Source organism: Pituophis catenifer, unplaced genomic scaffold (genome assembly GCF_029215685.1).
Source record: "Pituophis catenifer annectens isolate HBS135680 unplaced genomic scaffold, rPitCat1.0.hap2 SCAF_1, whole genome shotgun sequence".
Lineage (NCBI taxonomy): Eukaryota > Metazoa > Chordata > Lepidosauria > Squamata > Colubridae > Pituophis > Pituophis catenifer.
Window position 1 is genome coordinate 254,390,734 of NW_027256881.1, and position 12,439 is coordinate 254,403,172.

The window sequence follows — 12,439 nt, forward strand, 5'->3', positions numbered from 1 at the left end:
TATTCTATTGGAAATAGCACAGTGCTGTTCAACATATTTCTATAAAATGCTGTAATGCCTTACAAAATACATACTTTTTCAAACAAGCTACAGTTTATCAACCATATTACAAATGTGCAATAAATATTTCCAGAAGTTGGAATTCTTGACAAATTTTAATAAGAGAGTATGATGGAATACTTTTGAACCAGCCCAGATTTGCTTGTATAAATATATTATCCCCATAATCTTTCAGTTCATGGTTGCCAACAAACCTGAACAGAGGTATCAGAATACCTAATATACTTTAAAACAGTTATTTATAAACAAATTTTAATTACCTGCAAAGCAATTACAATCGTGCAGTAAGGTTTTTTTTTTAAGTTCATTTACACTTAATTTTAGAAATCCTTAAAGAAATCTCCAGGGTTTGCTTATAGGTGTTTTTAAAAAAAAACAATCAAAAAGAAATGGAATCACCATTCCAATGTCACAGTTTTGGAGACATCTTCTGAAAAGACAGGTTCCAAAATCAAGTAGATACTCCATCAATTTGACTCTAGACTCTATTAAGTGAGCATATAGCATAGAAGCCCATACAGTTGTACATTAGTGCTAGAATGCTTATTTTTACACTCATTTATAAATGGATAGTAGTTAATCATCTCAAATTTTAAATAAAGAGCTGTACTTAACAATTAATGTAAAATCACAATTTACTGATAAAATTAATTAGTTTAAACATCAGCTGACATTACTTTGAGCATGGTTTTAATAGTACAGGAGAAGGAAGTTTGCTAAGTACTTTACCAAGATACCCCTGCTTAGGAAACTGAAATCCAAGACAATAAGACTTATCTAAAGCATAATAATGTGGTACTGTACCTTTAAGGTAGAAAAAGGTTCCTTGGCTGAAGAAAGTGCTTTACTCTTGGTTCGCAGTGACCACTTACCACTTAACTGAGCAGTTCCTAATTTTCCCCATTCAGCAAAGCTTCTCTCTCTGTCTTTCTCTCTCACTCTCTCTCTCTCCTATTCACTCTGGGAGCTTTTACCATTTAAGGTCAATGTGTAACATCTGGCTCCCTTAACAAAGCTAAAGCACTTGCTAGACTTAGCCAAGCTTCTAACATTAAAAATGCATTTTAAGAAACTATTCAGAAAGCTAAGTGAATGCTTTCCCCTATTTTAGCAGAAATGCTGGTGGGGGAAAAAACAGATTAGCATTCTCTCACAGTTTATAACACGAGGACATTACTCATTTTTGAATAACTAAATTTAAAATGGGCACATAGGAAACAGATGAAATCTCAAGATTGTGTTAACTCTTAATGCAGGTATATGTATTAGCAAAAGCATTTTTCTGAGATCTTCTTTTCACACTACTTGTGAACAAAGCTTTCAACAACATATTAACTACACCTACACATTTTGGAAAAACCTCTGACCCAGTTCCAGATTAAGACTGTATTCTCCTATTTAAAAATGTAAACTAAAAATGCATATCCAAAAGGATGCTATTTACATCTACTTGCATCTTACATAATAAGAGGAGAGACAAGCAGTAGTTTATTTTTATACCATGAATCTCACCTAGCAGAAACCTGATTTTAAAATTTGGACTGTCGAAGTTACTTGTAGCCATAAACTCCTAGTTTTTATGGCCTTAGACAGAATAGTGAAATCTTTCATTATTTATCATATCACAGAATCAAAAATGGAATTAGTACATCAGTCCTGTTAATATGGCTGGGGTTTTTTACTTTTAAGCAAATTGGATAAATACCAAATTGAGCTATTTAATGAAGAACAAAAAGAACTTTATGTCATTTATGCTGGGACTCTATTGTCTGGAGATGCATACCTTTCCACCATTAACACTACCTAATTTGCCTATATGGCCTTTTTTTTCATGACTCTCTATGGCAGGAGTATCAAACTTGCGTCGTCACGTTGTCACGTGATGTAGCACGACTTTTCTCCTCTTCACTAAACTGGAGGTGGATGTGGTCAGCACATGACACATCTGGTCTGTGGGTCGCAAGCTGGACACCCCTGGTCTATGGAGATCCTCAATCTTCCAGATCATGGTTGTCTCAAAAGTGATTTTTCAAAAGGACTTTGTTTTTCCTTGAAGATGTTTCACTTCTCCTCCAAGAAGCTTCTTCAGTTTTTTTCATGACTTATTCTGAAGACATTACTTAAAACACTCGATCTGTTTTCTGCCTCTCTTCCCCCCCCCCTCTTTTCTTTCTGGTGAATTTAACCATTTTGTCATTAAAAGGTTCTGGGTGAATTTTGCACTATTTTATAAACAATTCGTTGATTTGATAAAGATAGTGCCTTAATACAAATTCTGGATTCCTGGAATCCTAGATCAAGAATCAGTTTGCTATAGTGGTTAAGTCATAAGGCGGGAAGCTTGTGAGTTCTAGTCTTGCCTGACTAGAGGCACAAAGCCAGCTGGATGACTCTAGAACAGTCACTCCCTCTCAGCCTTAGGAAGCAGGTAATGTAAACCCATTTCCAAAAAGCCTTGGTAGGAAAACTGCAGGAACTGCAGGGCTGTAGGATAGTCTTGGAAGCTGAAAAGGCATTCTGGAGGTAGGCAATGGGAAACCATTTCTGTATTGTTGCAGTCTGTTTGTGGTGTGCAGTGGTCAAAAAAAGCAAGAGGTCAGATATAGTATTACAATACAAGATCCACTACATCCAACAAAAAAATTGGAACTTGCATTGCAGTGACCCATTTATCATCTTGCCTCTTTTGATGCTGCCTGTAGACACCACACAGTTATCAGGAAAATTGCATGAACATGACAATGAAATCACCAGCAATCAAAATGAATCTTAGAGGGAATCTTCTAAGGGAATGATCAATATTGCTTTTTAATTATTTTTTATTATTCAAGTTTCTTAGGGAGCTTTATTCAATAGACAAAGTGGGAATAAGAATGGTAGCATGAGTGTAATGGGCTTCTCTCTCTCTCTGTCTCCATAAAATATTAATCACATGGGATAAGATACTTAGTCACCACAGTCCTCACATGGATGCTCTTTGACCATTTTCTTGAAAATGTTGAAGACTGAGCATTTGCATTGTGATGCCTCTTTGTTTCGTATCTGTCTGATCAACATAGCCACAATTAACAAGAAGCTTCTGAATAATAGCAGAGGGAATATTAGCATCTTTCTTACATTTTATATAAACACAAATGTTAACTGCAGTGGTGCATCAAGAAGTATGAGTGATAATTAAATATGAGAAAGGTAAAGAATGTATTGGATTACTGCTGAGTGAATGACAAAAAGTGATTGATTTTTTTAATGGTTTAGCCGTCCTGCATAGACAAAATCATTTAGGATCAAATTGCAAAATAAACACATGAAGGAGGAATGAATGAATGAATGAATGAATGAAGAGGAATATGAAAATCAAGGCTGTGGTTACATGGTTTTTATGAGATCCTAAAAAGGGAGAGGAATAGAGAACAAAAAACAATAAATGAAGTGGTACATGCATGTGATGGAAGCTTGAGTAAGACGTTAACTTTTGGAGTAATATAATGAAGAGTATTGGTTTAGATTAATCTTAGCATTGTTTTCTTTTTCTAACACTATGCCATAATTCCACTACCATATTATTTCAGTGCTGGTATAATGCTGTTTATGCCAAAGGGAATATTTGGCGGATATGTATGAAAAACTAATATATCAAGACTACAGAGATAGGATGGAAGTCCACCACTGAAAGCAATTCTTCACCATATCTGGTATAGCGATCTGAAATTGAAAGACTGATGTCAGCTAATCCTGAACTGATTATACTAGGATTGCACAAATGCTGGGACCATTTGGGTGAAAAGAATGAGCAGAGCATGAAGCACTATTTGGATTTTTGCACTATTTGGATGTGCAAAAGATTCCGGGAAACAAGTCTATCTATGGAATAGAAGATGGAAGAAAAACCTTCCTCAGGAGTCATACAAATTTGCTCCAATAAAAGTAAACACTTGGAAAAGGTACTGTAGTTCACTGTAAATCAGAAATCCTCAAAGAGTGACAAATTGAAGATAGTGCTTCAAATCTCAATATTGGCAAAAAAACAATAACCCCATATGGGTTGTCTGCTATGCCTTGTAAATGGAGATAGTGGTGTATCCAGTGATGTATTGTATTTCAAAAGGAAATGCAGGGTATCGGCCAATTCAGCAGTCTTGAATGCAATCACTAGGACTAATATTTCAGGACTTATTTACAGAGTAAGAAAACACATCTCCTTGAAAACCTAGAAGAAATAAACCAAATACCTTAGGGAGGAAAATTTACTACAAAGGAGAAAGAATCAAATCTGACAAGTTTTCAGAGTTCAAAACATGAAAAGATGCCTAGAACCCAAATCCTTAAATGGACAGAAATAGTGTGAGGTTATTTCAAGATATTACATTGCAAAACATTGATACCTAAATCATGTGCTTAATTTTATTCAAGTCTCTTAAAAGTTCTTTCTACTCAATCTTATATTAATGTTACTATTTCAGTTTAAAATATTTCACCCATATTATGTCAACAATTAGTGTCTGTCTTCCTTAATATTTAACTGGTCTCAACTTTATGTTAAAAATATTACAGTAGCCCTTGACTTACACTCACAATTGGACCAGAATTTCCATTGCTAAGCAAAGTGGTTATTGAGTGACTCATGCCCAATTTTATGACCTTTCTGCCATGGTTGTTAAGTGAATCACTGCAATTGTTAAATGAATCATGTATTTGTTAAGCAAATCTGGCTTCCCCTATTGATCTTGCTTGTTGGAAGTTGGTTGAGAAGGTTGCAAATGGGGATCACATGACCCTGGGACATTGCAACCATTGTAAATACATGCTGAAGCTCCCAAATATCTATTATGTGACCACGGGGATGCTGTGATGGTTGTAAGTGCGAGGACTGGCTATAAGTCACTTTTTTCAGTGCCATTTTAATTTCAAACAATCACTAAACTAATGGTTGTAAGTTCAGGACTATTTGTAATGCAATTTGTAATTTAAGACTGCCAACAGAGTATATCCTCTGGTTTTTTATTGCCATATCTTCTACACAAGCCAATTCTATATATTACTGTGATAATTTCAAGCTATTTGTACCAATGAAGACTGTTTTGATATTTTTGTTTACTAGGGTATTCATTTAGGTCTCCATCTAAGCCACTTATAAAACTATTGCCGAGTACAAGGCTTAGCTATGAAGCTCACTCAATTCAATTCACTTCAATTTGTTGCCATACTACCGATGAACACTGAGAATGATTTCAAGCTGTTCAATTGTCTTTCATTCTAGCTTTGCCGCCTGCACTAGCTTTCCCCATTAGAATATTGTTAATATTATATAATTTGTTAAAACAGGAAAAATCCAGTAGAAAATTGTCCATACGTGCCTAGAAAGTACATTCTAACACTAAAGTGAGCTCTGCAATGAAATCCTATTTTAAAAGCACAAGCATAAACAAATCTGGTTCTCAATCTGCCCTGAGAAATTCTAATTTTACACAAAGTTTCTTGAAGATGTTATTCTTAGTATAACTCATGGAGGCCAAGACCACTCTTCACCGTTCATTAGCAAGAACATTTATTCCCATGGAAAAGTCATGCCAGTTGAATTACAAATGTCACTCCAACTCCAGTTAAATAGCCAAAAACAGCTAACTTTAAAAAAAAATCTTGATATGAGGAATCTTGAATGATTTTACTGGACATTAATAAAGTGCAGACAATCCGTTATCAGTTGATCAGGCTATTAATTTTGTAATCACACTTTAGATGAAAAAGAATATATACCTTACACTGAGATTGCATTTTGGTTTTAAAATAAGCTAGAGGCAACTTTTGTCAGTGTTAAAAAGATGGGGGTCGTGATTGGCAAGATGGGATAAAAAATTCCATGGGACTCAAAGTTATATACAATCTTTCAAGTTATCTAATTCGGAACCACTAAAAACTCTGGCTATGAACTACAGGATACCAACTACAGGATACCAACTTTCCTGGGTGCAATATACTGGTTCGAACATTGCAAACAAGGTAGTAATACTTGAATTAACTTGCAGGGCTGTTATTAAGATTACTTTCATACTTTCTGGTTGCTCAGGCTTTTTTTACCTCCAACAATCTGACTCTATTTTTGCTAAACTCTCAGTACCATACACTACAATCCCTTTCAGATATTCTTTGTTTAGTTTTGTTAATCACCCATTAATCTACCATGTAGAAATTACAGCTAAATATCTTACTTTTAAATATGCTAAAATAAGGTTATATGATATGAGAACTTACTCTAGAGTAGATGAAAGATGGAAAATAAACCTAGAAATTCAATGTGATTGAATCAAGGTTATTTTTCCCTTCCTTTCTTTTTTTTTCCCTGCCAAATGATTCTGTGAAACAACCTGGGAATTTTAGGTGAACTGACCAGTTTCATCTATACAAGCTTGTATTTAAGAGTATGGCAGCCTGTATTTTGAATTCTTTAGATATGAATTCTCATATCTAAAGTTCTAAAGGATGACTAGACAAAACTCACCCCTGCCTTGCATAAATTTGCTACTAAATTTTTCACCAGATGGAACATATATTTGTTTTGTTTTTATGTCTGATTATTTATTACACGGCATTTTGTTAATCACAAATTCCAGTGACTTCTGATTTAGCCTCCCAAATTGGCCTTTGATCCAGGCATCTCCTGGATCTTGGTTTCTGGCTTTCTCTCTTTCTCCTAGTTCAACTCCTAACAACAGAGCCCCAAGTGACTGCTCTTTTCTGTATTTAATTATTTCTAATCATCATCATCACAAAAAGCTTGCCCCAAGGTTAATATATATAAAATGCCATGGTTCCAGAAGTGGGTTTCAAATCCAGGCGCTACCGGTTCGCTATCGGTAGCACGCATACGCACACGCTTGCTTCATGAGTGCACGGTGCTTCTGCGCATGCACAGAGCGTTTTTGATGACGTCTGGGTGGGTGGGCGGATCCTCCCGCTACCGCCGCCACTACCGGTTTGCCTGAACCGGTTGCCAGGAGCAACCCACCACTGCATGGTTCCCATACAGGAGTGATTTTTACTGCTGTATCTTTTAATGTATCTATTGTCAAAATCTCCAGGAAAAAAAGTAGAAATATACAATTCCTGGGAACTGTAATAATATAAATGAAATCTATGCCTATCCAATAACAATTTCTGCAAACCACTGAACATTCCTATTAATAGTGACACTTGGATAATCAGTCACTTTATAGAACATCATCACCCCTGAGATGAGAATTAGTCCCAACCTTTATGGCTTTCACAAAACCCTCAAAACATATTTTTTTTTCTTCAGTTCTGGCGATCCCCTGGCAGAAAAGAGCCTACACATGTGTTGTGCACTGCCCAGAGTCCTCTTGTAGGAGATGGGCAGCCATATAAATTTGAAAATTAAATAAATAAACAAATAGCACAGCTATTATTTCCAAATTGTTTCTTATTGGATACTGCCTACTCTATAGTGTCATCCAGCCTGATAACCTTATTTGCCTTTAAGGCTGTGCTATGAATTTCATGAACTGCTATTAAATTTTATTTTTTTAAAAAAAAAAAAGTCCTTACAACATGTATTACTGTCAACATCAAGAAATCATTTCAGATATATTACAAATCATTATATAAGAATAATTTGGAAGCCAAGTTGTAATTTTTAAACAATCCTGATTCCTCTAGAAATGCAGATAATCCCACTGTAGAAAAATTTAGACTGCCTTACAGTAAAATCAATATAAATACATTCTAATATATAATGCCATCAGATTATGTTAGTCTTACTTTCTTACCTTATTGAATATTTTGGTTTTCATAGGCAATAGGACTTCTTTCTGTAAAGAATATCTGTCATCTGCTCATATCAAGGTAATTCAAAAATGTGAGAGAAAAATGATTAAAACAATAAATGCAAGAAACCAAACAACGTAGTGGAAATCGTGCCAGAACCATCTTTACAACAATACTGATTTGGCATTTATCTTCTTATAGTTCATACAATAGCCTGGCAACCAAAACCTTCAGAAGAAATCCAACAATCCAGTCTGATTATACCTAGCAACAGTTTCACTCATCTTCCTACTCAGATAATTGAAACTGATTATAAAAGTACTGGGTTACAACTCAGTAAAATTTAGAGGGCCAAAGATTCCTTATTCTTGCAGTGGGAATTGATGATTCTACTTTACTATATTATGGAATCATGTCATATTCATTTCTGCAGGTAGTCTTCAACTTATGGTCATTTGTTCAGCAACTGTTTGAAGCTACAATGGCACTGAACAAAGGGGCTTATATAACCTGTGCCCATAGTTAGGGCTATTGCAGTGCCCTGCAGTCACGTTGTCAGAATTTGGGCACTTGGCAGCCTAAATACAAAAACCTAATACAGAAATACATTAATAAAGAGAAAAAAAGTATATACACACACAGGGTGCAGGAAAATTAAAAAAAAAAATCCAAAGCAAAACAATATACAAAAATTCTCTTCTCATCCCTAAGGGTTTTATGTATCTTCCTCAATCCCAAATCTTCTACCAGAGGCCTGGGAGTTTCAAGGTTCTGGGCAGTATCTTAGCTGTTTCTTGCACTGCACTCTTCCGGACAGAGAACTTTAATGTTGTTCCTTAGACTTATTGGAGCCACTCTCCCACCTTAAGAGTCATGGCCCTGAGTGCTTCTACGACCATTGGGATCACTTCAGCCTTTACTTTCCATATTCTCTCTAGTTCCTCCTTCAGGCCCTGTTATTTCTCCAGCTTCTCATATCCATTCTTCCTGATGTTGCTGTCACTTGGCACTCCTACATCTATTACCACTGCTGTCTTCTGGTCCTTGCCTATTAGCATGATGTCTAGTTGATTGGCTGGTTTGTGCCTGTCTGCTGGATCTAGAAGTCCCATAGGACCCCACCCCCCAGGGATCTGCAGACCACAGGTTAAGATATCCCATCTGGACTTGGGAGAATCTGGCCCATACACTCTATAGGTATTCTTATATACAATTCCTGGTACTTGGTTGCACTATTCAGTTTATGCAGTCCCTGGCTGCATCTTATACCCTGCCACTATGCATTGGAGTATCTTTGAAGCCTCTGCATAGTCTGCACCTTGGGTTCTGTCTAGTGTGGTAGATTCCTGCTTCTGTGGATCTGGTGCTTATTGCATGTTCTTGCGCAGATATGGTCAGTACCTTAGTGCTGTCTTTTAATCCAGCCTTTCCAGCCACTGATATGATTTTCCAAAGTCTGCCACCTCAGCTATCTGTCAGTTGTACATCCCATGCAGGGTCTTGCTATGGCACTTGCTCTGTCTGCTGCTACTTCAGACATTCTCTCAGCAGCTCATATTTGGGTATCACTTACTGAGGATTTCATCTAGGATAATGGCTTTGACATACCCCAGACCTTGTCCACTCTCTTTCTAGCTGGTGTACAATCTCTGGTTGTTGGACTTGGGGTGGGACCCTCCATATATGTGATGAGCTTCCAGGTCTTCACATCAACAACTTCCATGTCCTTCTTTGGCCAGCTCACTATAGTAGCAGAATATCTGATGACTGACAGGGAATATACTATATGTCGATGGCATGGATCTTCTTCTTCCCATTCAGCTGGCTCTTTAGGATCTGTCTTATCCTTTGATGGTACTCAGATGTTGCTGTTTTCATTGTCTCCTCATTGTGGTTCCCATGTGATTGTGGGATACCAAGGTACTTGTAAATGATCTGATACCTACTATGTTGTCCCCCTGGGAATTCCACCCCATCAGTCTTAATTTCTTTTCCTCTCTTGATTACCGTATGGCCACACTATTCCAGTCCCAATAACATCCCAAAGTCCTCAACGTCAAGTAGATCAAAGATTCAATGTCTCATTCACTCATAGCATACAACTTGATGATAACCATGAAGAGGAGCAAGTGTGAGTGTATAAGTATGCATGTGCTCAGGAGAGAGAAAAAGTGTGTGTGTGTGTGTGTGTGTGTAGCAAGAGGAAAAAAAACCCAAACCCAAACCAAACCAAACCAAACCAATGCATGCACGCACACACACACACGTGTAAACACACACACAATTATAAAAGTCTTGGAATGCAGCTTGGCAAGGATAACTAAAGTTGTAGCAAAATTCAGCCCACTAAAGCAAGCTAAAGTTTATATGGAAAGGCCATATTGAATCTTTTCTTGGAAAAACATTTTCGAGTACCCATCCCGTATTTTTGTCATGATCTTCATGTACTGACACTCTTGAGCCACTAAAAACTAATGGAATAGATTATTTCCATGTTAACAAAATTTTTGCTTCTACTATACTCATACTTTATACTCATACTATACTCATTGAGAATCAGTTTGGTATAATGGTAAAGATTCTGACCTAGAAACCAGCAGACTGTGAATTCTAGTCCAGGTTGAGGCATAAAAACTGGTTGGGTGACTTTGGGCCATTCACTCTGTCTCAGCCAACTCACCTCACGGGGTGGTTGTTGTGGAGGAAACAGGAGGAAGAAAGGGGTATTAGCAGGAGTGAAATCCAGCAGGTTCTAACAGGTTCTGGAGAACCAGTAGTGGAAATTTTGAGTAATTTGGAGAACCAGAAAATACCACCTCTGGCTAGCTCCAGAGTGGAGTGGGAATGAAGATTTTGCAATATCCTTCCCCCAGGAGGGGTGGGAATGGAGATTTTGCAATATCCCTCCCCTGCCATGCCCACCAAGCCATGCCCACAGAACCAATCGGGAAAAATTTTGGATTTCACCCCTGGGTATTATGTAAATTTGCCACCTTGAATTATTTATTAAAAACTTAATAAAGGTGGGATAGAAGTGAAATAAATAAGTAAGTAAGTAAGTAAATAATTGTTTTAACTTTTTAGTTCTGGAGACTATACAAATACATACAGTTTTAATCATGAATATTAGAATACAGGGAAATGTAAATATAAAAATAAAAGCCCAGATAAAAAGAAAGAAAAAAAGACTCATCCCTAAATATATTTCATCTAAATATACCTATTCATATCCTTATTAACTCGGCATAGTCAACAGTAATCACAAAGTTGGTTTCTCTCAATAAATATAGAGTGAGCTACATTTCATATCCCTTATTTCCATACTGAGCTTTTATTGTAAGACCGTTCTTTATTCACTGGGGAGAGGTCTGGACATTGTCACCTTACATGTATAATCTTCCCATGCCTGGATTCAAGTGGAGAAAATAGGAAGTGCTCTGTTTTCTGCAGCATCACAGTTTTTTTTCTTTTAGTTCACAAAACATAAAGGGACTGATTATGAATTAAGCTTTCAAACACTGTCCAAAACTAGTTTGTGTAACTTGTAAAACTTGTAACTTGTAAAACTAGAGCACTCACAAATAATCCTGGATGTAAAAGCCATGTAGGAAGAGAAGAGGAGAGAACGTCTGCTCTCTCTCTATTGATGTACTAAAACCCCTAGCATTTCGGATTACTGTCCATGCAAGATGGGCTGGTGGAGAGCTTTTCATCTTCATCTGAAGGCTCTATCTTTCTAAATTGTGGGGTTTTTTTTTCAATGAGAAGGGGAAGATAGCTGAACAATAGTTTTCCCATGAAAAAATGCAATCTATTTAGCAGGCAAGAAAACATTGAAAGACCTGTCCCACGCTCCCAGAATCCGGCGTCACTCTGAAAAGGATTAAGACTTAAATAGGTCACAGACTACCTAAGCCTCTTCTTCTAACCTTAGAAACATCCCATCCTAGCATCAACCTCAATAGATGACCCCCTCAATCCCTGCAGATTTTTCCTATTGCTGTGCCATAAAACGCTTCAGAAACAGCCACGAGCCCTTTAAGAATTACCACCAGCATCTCTCCAGGGTGAAACCAGTGTTAACCTTTAAAGGACCTCAGTTGTCTGCATGCCAGCTCTTTATAAGCGTAATTGCTACTTGCTGCAATTCATTGGAAAGTGAACTCACCTGTTTTATCTGATATTATCTAATTAGGGTTTCCACCAATGGCAGCTTTACTAATCTGGAGCAGGCCTACTTAGTTCAGAACCCATCTGATTTAAATTAAGCAGGAAGAGGTGGGAGTCCCAGATTATCAAGCTAATGGTTGAATGTGCAGATGCTGCAGGAGTGTGTGTGTGTGTGGGGGGGTTCTCGGCAGCAGCTACAGAGTTCAGGCAGGTGCACAGTTGCCATGGGGAAGAGGTGCCACAAGCAGACACTATGAAGAGTGGATGGATAGGCGAAAAAGCAGCAGGAAAGGAAGTTATTCCTGATTTCCTGCTGACTTTGAAACAATAATTTGAAACAATAATTGCATGATATTGTATCTTTTCTTTTGAAATAGGATTTAATATTTTTCTTAAAACAGAAACTATCCTTTTACCTTCAGAAATCTGA